Consider the following 10,000-nt stretch of genomic DNA (forward strand, 5'->3'; position numbering starts at 1 on the left):
AGAAAAGCGCTCCCAAATGGCCTAACAGTGGCAGCCAATCAGAGTGCGAGAAAAGCGCTCCCAAATGGCCTAACAGTGGCAGCCAATCAGAGTGCGAGAAAAGCGCTCCCAAATGGCCTAACAGTGGCAGCCAATCAGAGTGCGAGAAAAGCGCTCCCAAATGGCCTAACAGTGGCAGCCAATCAGAGTGCGAGAAAAGCGCTCCCAAATGGCCTAACAGTGGCAGCCAATCAGAGTGCGAGAAAAGCGCTCCCAAATGGCCTAACAGTGGCAGCCAATCAGAGTTCGAGAAAAGCGCTCCCAAATGGCCTAACAGTGGCAGCCAATCAGAGTGCGAGAAAAGCGCTCCCAAATGGCCTAACAGTGGCAGCCAATCAGAGTGCGAGAAAAGCGCTCCCAAATGGCCTAACAGTGGCAGCCAATCAGAGTGCGAGAAAAGCGCTCCCAAATGGCCTAACAGTGGCAGCCAATCAGAGTGCGAGAAAAGCGCTCCCAAATGGCCTAACAGTGGCAGCCAATCAGAGTGCGAGAAAAGCGCTCCCAAATGGCCTAACAGTGGCAGCCAATCAGAGTGCGAGAAAAGCGCTCCCAAATGGCCTAACAGTGGCAGCCAATCAGAGTGCGAGAAAAGCGCTCCCAAATGGCCTAACAGTGGCAGCCAGCTAGAGCTAGCTTAAGTTAGCTTGGGTTAGCTTGAGTTAGCTTTAATTAGCTTTAATTAGCTTAAGCTAGCTTAAGTTAGCTTGGGTTAGCTTGAGTTAGCTTGAGCTAGCTTGAGTTAGCTTGAATTAGCTTGAGTTAGCTTGAATTAGCTTGAGTTAGCTTGAGTTAGCTTGAATTAGCTTGAGTTAGCTTGAGTTAGCTCGGGTTAGCTTGAGTTTGACTTCATTAACCCAAGTTAGCTTGGGTTAACTTCATTAAGTTAGCTTGAACTAGCTTGAGTTAGCTTGAGTTAGCTTGAGTTAGCTAGCTTGAATTAGCTTGAGTTAGCTTGAGTTAGCTTGAATTAGCTTGAGTTAGCTTGAGTTAGCTCGGGTTAGCTTGAGTTTGACTTCATTAACCCAAGTTAGCTTGGGTTAACTTCATTAAGTTAGCTTGAACTAGCTTGAGTTAGCTTGAGTTAGCTTGAGTTAGCTTGAGTTAGCTTGAGTTAGCTTGTCTTAGCTTTAGCTAGCTTGAGTTAGCTTGAACTAGCTTTAGCTACCTTGAGTTAGCTTGAGTTAGCTCGGGTTAGCTTGAGTTAGCTTGAGTTAGCTTGAGTTAGCTTTAGCTAGCTTGAGTTAGCTTGAGTTAGCTTGAGTTAGCTTGAGTTAGCTTGAATTAGCTTGAGTTAGCTTGAGTTAGCTTTAGCTAGCTTGGGTTAGCTTGAGCTAGCTTGAGTTAGCTCGGGTTAGCTTGAGTTAGCTTGAGTTAGCTTTAGCTAGCTTGAGTTAGCTTGAGTTAGCTTGAGTTAGCTTGAGTTAGCTTTAGCTAACTCAAGCTAACTTTAGCTAACTCAAGTCGCGTGGTTAGAACCGACACGCAAAAATCCCAGCGAGTGACAGAGCGTTGCGCTGTTCAGTGGGAAAGAGTTGAGCTACTCGGGGCGCCCACTGAACTTGCTCCGAGCCAAAGGCTCGAAAAAACACAGCTTAGCCTCAGATCCTTTACATAGAAGGCTAGCTAAAATAAACTTACCTTGGACGAGGGTAAAGTTTAGTCAGTTCTTAGGGGAGAGTAATCCACAGCTTCTCGCCCTCTGAACATTCTCCCAGATATGTAGGTCTGGGAGAGTCTCCTCCTGTTCTTCGGAATCTGGAGGTAGACAAAGACAGTACGATACGATCTTGCATCGGGATGACTAACCGATAATGATCATAATCTGACAATTTTTCCGGCTTGAGGCACCGGAGTCAGATTAAAGACACATACTGAACTAAAGGCGTATGTGCAAAGCTTGTCGGAGTGTAGAGAGTCAAGCTGAGTTGACTCGTCACGTGGTGATGACAACAGCCATGTGCAAAACACTCACAACTTTATCGTCTATGTGGAAAAGGTTGCTAACAGCGCTCTCTATGAGAGGCCCTCGCATATAACTATACGAGGAAAAGGCGATAGAGTTGTTTGAATGTGGGGCAGGTTCATCGACAAGCTAAGTTGATCACATTCTTGTTGTGGCATCCTACTAGAATTGGTCACGGTCTGCACCAACTCTCCCCAAGTTGGCCAGACTTAAAACTAGAAATAAGGTTTGCAGCTATGTGAACCTAGAAACTGTAAAGGAGTTGAAAGAACTTAAAGGAATTGAAAGAGGCCTTGAGGTATATCCTCTTGGTAAAGACCCACAAAAGCTCACAAAAGTGGCTTCGAAGGGCAAAACTGGTTCATCCAAAACAATTGGAGAGCTTAAAGCAGAACCAATTCGAATGAAACACTATTGGTGAAACTTCATCATGAGAACGTCACAAGCTGATCACGCTCTATGATATGACTAGTATTATGTTGCTTCTAGTAGGCTAAGCGCAAGCCGAAACATCAACATGTGAAAGTCGTAGAATTTTGCAATCAAACTGTGGCTAGTACTGTGATGTTACTAGTAACCTGGTGTTCCGTCATATGGCCAAGAGAGCATTTGAAGGCGAAACTTCTGCATGGGAAAGCTGCATCATGATCAAAATTTTATATCGAGTATTATGTTGACGTTAGTAGGCCTTGGCCGAAAACGCAGCATGTGAAAGGTATAGATAAAAGTTATTGTTGCAGTCAGTACTGTGTAGTTACTAGTAGCTGGATTTAAGCTCAAAATGAGACACTGTTGGTGAAACTTCATCATGAGAATGTCACAAGCTGATCAAGCTCTATGATATGACTAGTATTATGTTGCTTCTAGTAGGCTAAGCGCAAGCCGAAACATCAACATGTGAAAGTCGTAGAATTTTGCGATCAAATTGTGGCTAGTACTGTGATGTTACTAGTAACCTTGTGTTACGTCATATGGCCAAGAGAGCATTTGAAGGCGAAACTTCTGCATGGGGAAGCTGCATCATGAACAAAAGTTTATATCGAGTATTATGTTGACATTAGTAGGCCCTGGCCGAAAGCGCAGCATGTGAAAGGTATAGATAAAAGTTATCGTTGCAGTCAGTACTGTGTAGTTACTAGTAGCTGGATTTAAGCTCGAAATGAGACACTGTTGGTGAAACTTCATCATGAGAACGTCACAAGCTGATCACGCTCCATGATATGACTAGTATTATGTTGCTTCTAGTAGGCTAAGCGCAAGCCGAAACATCAACATGTGAAAGTCGTAGAATTTTGCGATCAAATTGTGGCTAGTACTGTGATGTTACTAGTAACCTTGTGTTACGTCATATGGCCAAGAGAGCATTTGAAGGCGAAACTTCTGCATGGGGAAGCTGCATCATGAACAAAAGTTTATATCGAGTATTATGTTGACGTTAGTAGGCCCTGGCCGAAAGCGCAGCATGTGAAAGGTATAGATAAAAGTTAGCGTTGCAGTCAGTACTGTGTAGTTACTAGTAGCTGGATTTAAGCTCGAAATGAGACACTGTTGGTGAAACTTCATCATGAGAACGTCACAAGCTGATCACGCTCTATGATATGACTAGTATTATGTTGCTTCTAGTAGGCTAAGCGCAAGCCGAAACATCAACATGTGAAAGTCGTAGAATTTTGCAATCAAACTGTGGCTAGTACTGTGATGTTACTAGTAACCTTTTCTTACGTCATATGGCCAAGAGAGCATTTGAAGGCGAAACTTCTGCATGGGGAAGCTGCATCATGAACAAAAGTTTATATCGAGTATTATGTTGACGTTAGTAGGCCCTGGCCGAAAGCGCAGCATGTGAAAGGTATAGATAAAAGTTATCGTTGCAGTCAGTACTGTGTAGTTACTAGTAGCTGGATTTAAGCTCGAAGTGAGACACTGTTGGTGAAACTTCATCATGAGAACGTCACAAGCTGATCACGCTCTATGATATGACTAGTATTATGTTGCTTATAGTAGGCTAAGCGCAAGCCGAAACATCAACATGTGAAAGTCGTAGAATTTTGCGATCAAACTGTGGCTAGTACTTTGATGATGCTTGTAGCCAACCGAATTGGTTGAAAAGCCCAATAAGTAAGCTAACTTGGGAGAGCTTGTTGGAAACCAAATGCTACTAGATTGGTCCAAATACATCCTTCAACAGGGGATCACTTGGCTCGCTTTACGAAGAGGAGCACAGCTATATGTGTTAATTCGGTATGAATCGCAAGATTTGTTTACCGACCTCTCTAACGCAAAAGGCGGTCTCGGCTTCGGCTGTTGACTGCGTCCGATTCAGGGTTATATAACTCTCGATTGAACACATTGATGTTCTATTGTTGGTGCTTCCAATAAAATTGGAACACTTAAAGCAGAACCGATTCAAATAATAGCATTCTGATCAATGATTGCATTCCTTGATCAAGAACTGCTGGAGTCATTGTGATGGCGAATTTTCTTCATAAGAAAATTGCAAAGAGACGGAACTTAATGAGACTAGTATTATGTTGTTTCTAGTAAGCGGAAGCTGAAACAGCAACATGTGAAAATCAAGTTTTGTTCAATGATCTCGAGGCGATAAGTACTATGAAGCAACTAGTAGCCTAAGCATGACTCAGATTTGAGACAGTCAAAAAGACTGGCGAAACTTCTTCACATGAAAGTTACATAGAGAACTACAAATGTATACAGCGAGTATTATGTTGTTTCTAGTAGGCGAAAGCTGAAACATCAACATGTGAAAGTTGTCTGCAAACTGTAGAACGATATGTGATTAGTACTGTGCTGTTACTAGTAGCCAGTCTGACTGTAGAAGCCAAGACAAAGGGAAACTAATGCATCTGAAAAGGACAAGTTATGGAAAGGTATGCACGATAAGTATTATGTTGTTTCTAGTAAGCGGCAGCTGAAACATCAACATGTGAACGTCGTTGTGTACAGTAACCTAGAACTATATAGTCCTTAGTAACGTGCATTTACTAGTACCTGTAATTGGTATTCAGACTCAGGCAGTTTGGAATAGTTTGGCAAAGATGCACCAGAGAAAACTGGGATTTGATACAGAAATTGTTGAATACAAGTATTATGCTGCTTCTAGTAGGTTGAATCCGAAACATCAGCATGTGAAAATTGAAAACATTTCTGGTTCGAATTGTCACAAGTATTTGGTGATCTGAGTAGCCAAACTCACTACAACGCCAATTGAAGGTAAAAATTCTCAACGGGAAAAGCTATTCTCATTGAATGAGCTAACAAGACGAGTATTATGTTGCTTCTAGTAGGCGAAAGCCAAAACATCAACATGTGAAAGTCTTGCTGAACAAATTTAATGTTGTTGAGCTCAGTACCGTGTGAATTAGTAGCCATAATTGGCGAGCGAAAATTGAACTGGCGAAACTTCGTCTTTGGAAAATTGCAGATGCCGAGCACTTATTTTGCAACGAGTATTATGTTGACTGTAGTAAGCGAAAGCCGAAACAGCAACATGTGAAAGCTGTTGAAATTTGTGGTCATTTTGCAATAAGTACAAGGAGTGTAACTAGTAGCCAGGTCAAAATTTGGGATAAGAATGAGCAAAAATTCTGCATGAGAACAGTTGAAATTATGAAACTAAATTACAAAGACTAGTATTATGTTGTTTCGAGTACGCGAAAGCGGAAACATCAACATGTGAACGTTTGTAACGAAGTTTCGTTAATTTTCAGCCTAGTACTGAGCAAGAACGAGTAGCCTCATCTCCAATCCCACGCAAAATGTAGTGAAATATGTGAGTGAACCTTATTCACGGTGAGGGTTTCCCGAGGTCTGTATTGCAGCGAGTATTATGTTGCTTCTAGTAAGCGAAAGCTGAAACAACAACATTTGAAAGTTGGAATTAATGACTGAATGGAAACTTCGACCTGTGTTTGATAGTAGTAGCGAACAAAACTGCTGAATCGGTTTCTGTCTCATATTGGTCAGTGAACCAATTAAGAGACAATCAACTACATAACCTGAATTGGGCGAGAGAACCCCCTTAACTTAAGCATATCAGTAAGGGGAGGAAAAGAAATCAACTGAGAATCCCTTAGTAATGGCGAATGAACAGGGAAAAGCTCATCGGGAAGAGAAATGGCAACATTTCTCGGTGTCCGGTATGGTTTGATGCTAGACTGGTGAATTTGTCCTGATGTCTACTGGAAAGTAGCATCAAAGAAGGTGAAAATCCTGTAAAGGTCATTTTCGATACCAGTCATAATGGCTCATTCCTATGAGTAGAGTTGTTTGAAAGTGCAACTCGAAGCTGGAGATATGTCTCTCCAAAAGCTAATTATAAAGCGAGACCGATAGTAAACAAGTACCGTGAGGGAAAGTTGAAAAGCACTCTGAAGAGAGAGTGAAAAGTACGTGAAACTGTTGAAGGGGAACTGGAGTGAGCGTTACCATACTCAATGCCTTGATATTATATTCTCGGCTACCGAGTAGTGTAGTTGTCGTCTTTTGGCAAATCTTGTTAATGAATCGAGCAGAAGTTTTCCTCGGAATTCTTCTTGTTGATTCTAAACAAAATGAGATAAATTGATCTTGATTGCCTGTCTGACCTCAACTTCCTATTCAATGCTCTCTACAGCCCGTCTTGAAACACGGACCAAGGAGTGTGAGTTGCTTGCAAGTGTTGTCGCTCATTGAAAGCGCACACGCGAAATGAAAGTGAACAGTGTAATTTTTATGAATTGCACTACTTTGTGTGGTGAGGGCGCCGATTCGGTGTCCCGCAACCACGGACGGTTTTGCTCTTATTGCATGACTGATCCAGAGCAAGTAGCACACGACCCGAAAGATGGTGATCTATGCTTGGGCAGGGCGAAGCCACGGGAAACCATGGTGGAAGCCCGAAGCGGTTCTGACGTGCAAATCGATCGTCTGACCTGAGCATAGGGGCGAAAGACTAATCGAACCATCTAGTAGCTGGTTTCCTCCGAAGTTTCCCTCAGGATAGCAAAAGCTTGAGCAAGATTGAAAAATCTTCGCAAAGCAATTTCATCGGTTAAAGCGAATGATTAGAGGAATGGGGGAAAATTTTTCCTTCACCTATTCTCAAACTATAAATCGGTGAGATGTCCTTGTGACTTAATTGCACTTGGACTATGAATGCAAGCTTTTTGTGGGCCGCTTTTGGTAAGCAGAACCGGCGATGTGGGATGAACCAAAAGTTGGGTTAAGGCGCCTAACTACTTGCTCATGAGTCACCACAAAAGGTGTTGATTGATACTGACAGCAGGACGGTGGTCATGGAAGTTGAAATCCGCTAAGGAGTGTGTAACAACTCACCTGCCGAATCAATCAGCCCTGAAAATGGATGGCACTAGAGCTCGTGGCCTATACCCAACCATGAATATCAATATCTAACGCAAGTTAGATTAGAGAAAAAGAGCCTCACCAGCTCAAAAATGATATTCATGTGTAGGAGGACACATTGATTGCGCTAAAGTATGCACGCAAGTGTATGCGCGAAGCGATCAATGGAGCAGATCTTGGTGGAAGTAGCAAGTACTCAAATGAGAACTTTGAGGACTGAAGCGGGAAAGGCTTTCATGTGAACAGCGTTTGCACATGAGTTAGTCGATTCTAAAAGACAGGCTAATGCCAAAGTCTTGAATAGTGGTTTCTTGAAAACTGCTGAGTCTCGAAAGAGCATCGGGTTAAAATTCCCGAACTTACTCTCCTGGCATTGAGACGGCAACGTCATTGAGGTCGAACTTTGTCATTGGGACCTTGGGGAAGAGTTATCTTTTCTTTATAACACGTTGTAGAGTCCTTGGAATTGATTCAATCAGAGATAAGGCTCGAAGCGTGCAAGAGCACAGCAGCATTTGCTGTGTCCCAATTGTTCCTGGTGGCACATAAAAGTTTGGCTTAGCAGATGTCAGGAGAGTGAATCGTACCGATTACCGCATCAGGTCCCCAAGGTGAAAAGCCTCTGGTCTTGGAACAGTGTAGATAAGGGAAGTCGGCAAAATAGATCCGTACCTTCGGAAGAAGGATTGGCTCTGAGGAGTGGGTGTAACAAGCCTTTAGTTTGACGCTTCGGTCTGCTAAAGCGTGCGATGGCCTTCGGGTTGTTGGCGTTTGGTTTGACTGCTAGCTGATATGCTTTAGGTCTATTCTGTTGCACAAAAAACACTCGAACTCTGAACTGGTTCGGACAAGGGGAATCCGACTGTTTAATTAAAACAAAGCATTGCGATGGCTGGTGAAACGGTGTTGACGCAATGTGATTTCTGCCCAGTGCTCTGAATGTCAAAGTGAAGAAATTCAAATAAGCGCGGGTAAACGGCGGGAGTAACTATGACTCTCTTTCGGCGGGAGTAACTATGACTCTCTTAATTAGTGATGATTAGTTGACTGTGTGCAACCTCCACGAGGTCTCGCTGGAAACTGCCATTCGTGGCTGAGCTAAGCACACCATCAATAGTCCCCGGAATGGACAAACCTTAAAAACTTGCCCAGTGGAAGGAAAACCACTCAACAAACCACGGTTTCGGAGTCATACCAAAACAAAGACTGTCCGTGGAAGGCAAACCACTAAAACCACGGTTTCGGAGTCACACCAAAACAAAGACTGTCCGTGGAAGGCGAACCACTAAAAACCACGGTTTCGGAGTCATACCAGAACAAAGGCTGTCCGGTGAAGTGTGCTGACCACCTTAAAAGTTCGCCAACCACTTTGGGTAAAACCAAAGTCTGTACCTCGGTACAGTAGTCCCAACGATGAAGACAATCAATGAGAAAGATCTGGCCTCAGCCAGACAAGACAGTGTGAGCACCAGTAGTGAGCTCGGCCTGAAGCAGCACAAGACCAGAAGTCACAAGTCAGGGGCATCACAGACGAAAGCATCACAGGGAGCACATGCGGGCAGGGCTCCCACCCAGGAACCCGTGAGTGGCCAAGCAACAGCCCCCAACTGGTGCTGCTCAATCTGTGGTGCTGGACCCTTCAAAGGACAGACTGGTCTCTCACTTCACACCAAAAGCAGGCACCCAGATACATACCACCAGATGCAGGCCCAGAAGACAGGCAGATCTAATGCAAGGTGGACTCTTGAGGAAATGGCTCTGGTCAGAGACGCGATGAGGGGCCTTGATCCCGCATCCCAGAAGCAAGAGAATGAGCAACTGGCAAGACTGTTCCCCCATCGATCCGCTGAGGCATTCAAGGGCTTGAGAAAGAACCAACAGTTTGTGGCAATGATGCAGGAACATGACAGGGAGGAAAACACTGTGCAGGAAGACAGACCAAGACACTGTCTTGAGACGGGCATCGACCTTGAGATGCTGGCTCTTCCTCCTCCGGGTGAATGGCACAGAATGACGGACGACGATCTCACCCAGTACGTCGAGAGAGAGGGACAGATGTGGCTACAAACCCTTGCACAAGAACCAGGGAAGAATGGGGGACAGAGGGCTCACAAACATCCTAGACGATCCAAGAAGGGCATGAGACGGCACCAGTATGCAAGACTGCAGGCTCTTTACAGACGTGACAGGGCTAAGGCAGCGGCATCAGTGATGGATGGGTCATGGGAGAAGTTTGGTGAGCACAACCCCATCACCGACAAGACAGGGTTTCTTGATGCTTGGCAGCAGCTCCTTGAGACGGAAGCAGAGACAATAGACCTAAGCACAATCAGCGGTCAGGGTTGGGTCACTCCAATCACCATCGAAGAAGTGGCCAAGTGTGTGCAGACCATGGGACAGACAGCTTCTGGACCAGACAGGGTGAGCAGGAAGACGGTGACTTGCATCCCCTTCAAGAAGTTGGTCTCCCACTTCAATCTCTGGCTGCTGGCTGAACATCTACCCGAGTGGCTCCTTAGTGGAAGAACAGTGTTCATCCCCAAAGTGGCAGGGTCTCAGGAACCAATGGACTTCAGACCCATCACAGTGGCAAGTGTACTGGCCAGGGTGTTCCACAAGTGCTTAGCTGCACGACTT

At 44.5% G+C, this 10,000-nt stretch overlaps 2 pseudogenes; both read left to right on the top strand.

Annotated features, from left to right (window-relative positions):
* Window positions 1-4,178: 4,178 nt before the first annotated feature.
* Window positions 4,179-4,330, top strand: LOC142356612 (5.8S ribosomal RNA; annotated as a pseudogene).
* A 1,683-nt stretch (window positions 4,331-6,013) lies between these two features.
* LOC142356611 (large subunit ribosomal RNA) overlaps window positions 6,014-10,000 on the top strand; it is a 7,241-nt pseudogene continuing 3,254 nt past the window's right edge.

This window comes from Convolutriloba macropyga, unplaced genomic scaffold (assembly GCF_964194025.1).
Source record: "Convolutriloba macropyga unplaced genomic scaffold, txConMacr16.3 SCAFFOLD_1273, whole genome shotgun sequence".
NCBI classification, from domain to species: Eukaryota; Metazoa; Xenacoelomorpha; order Acoela; family Convolutidae; genus Convolutriloba; species Convolutriloba macropyga.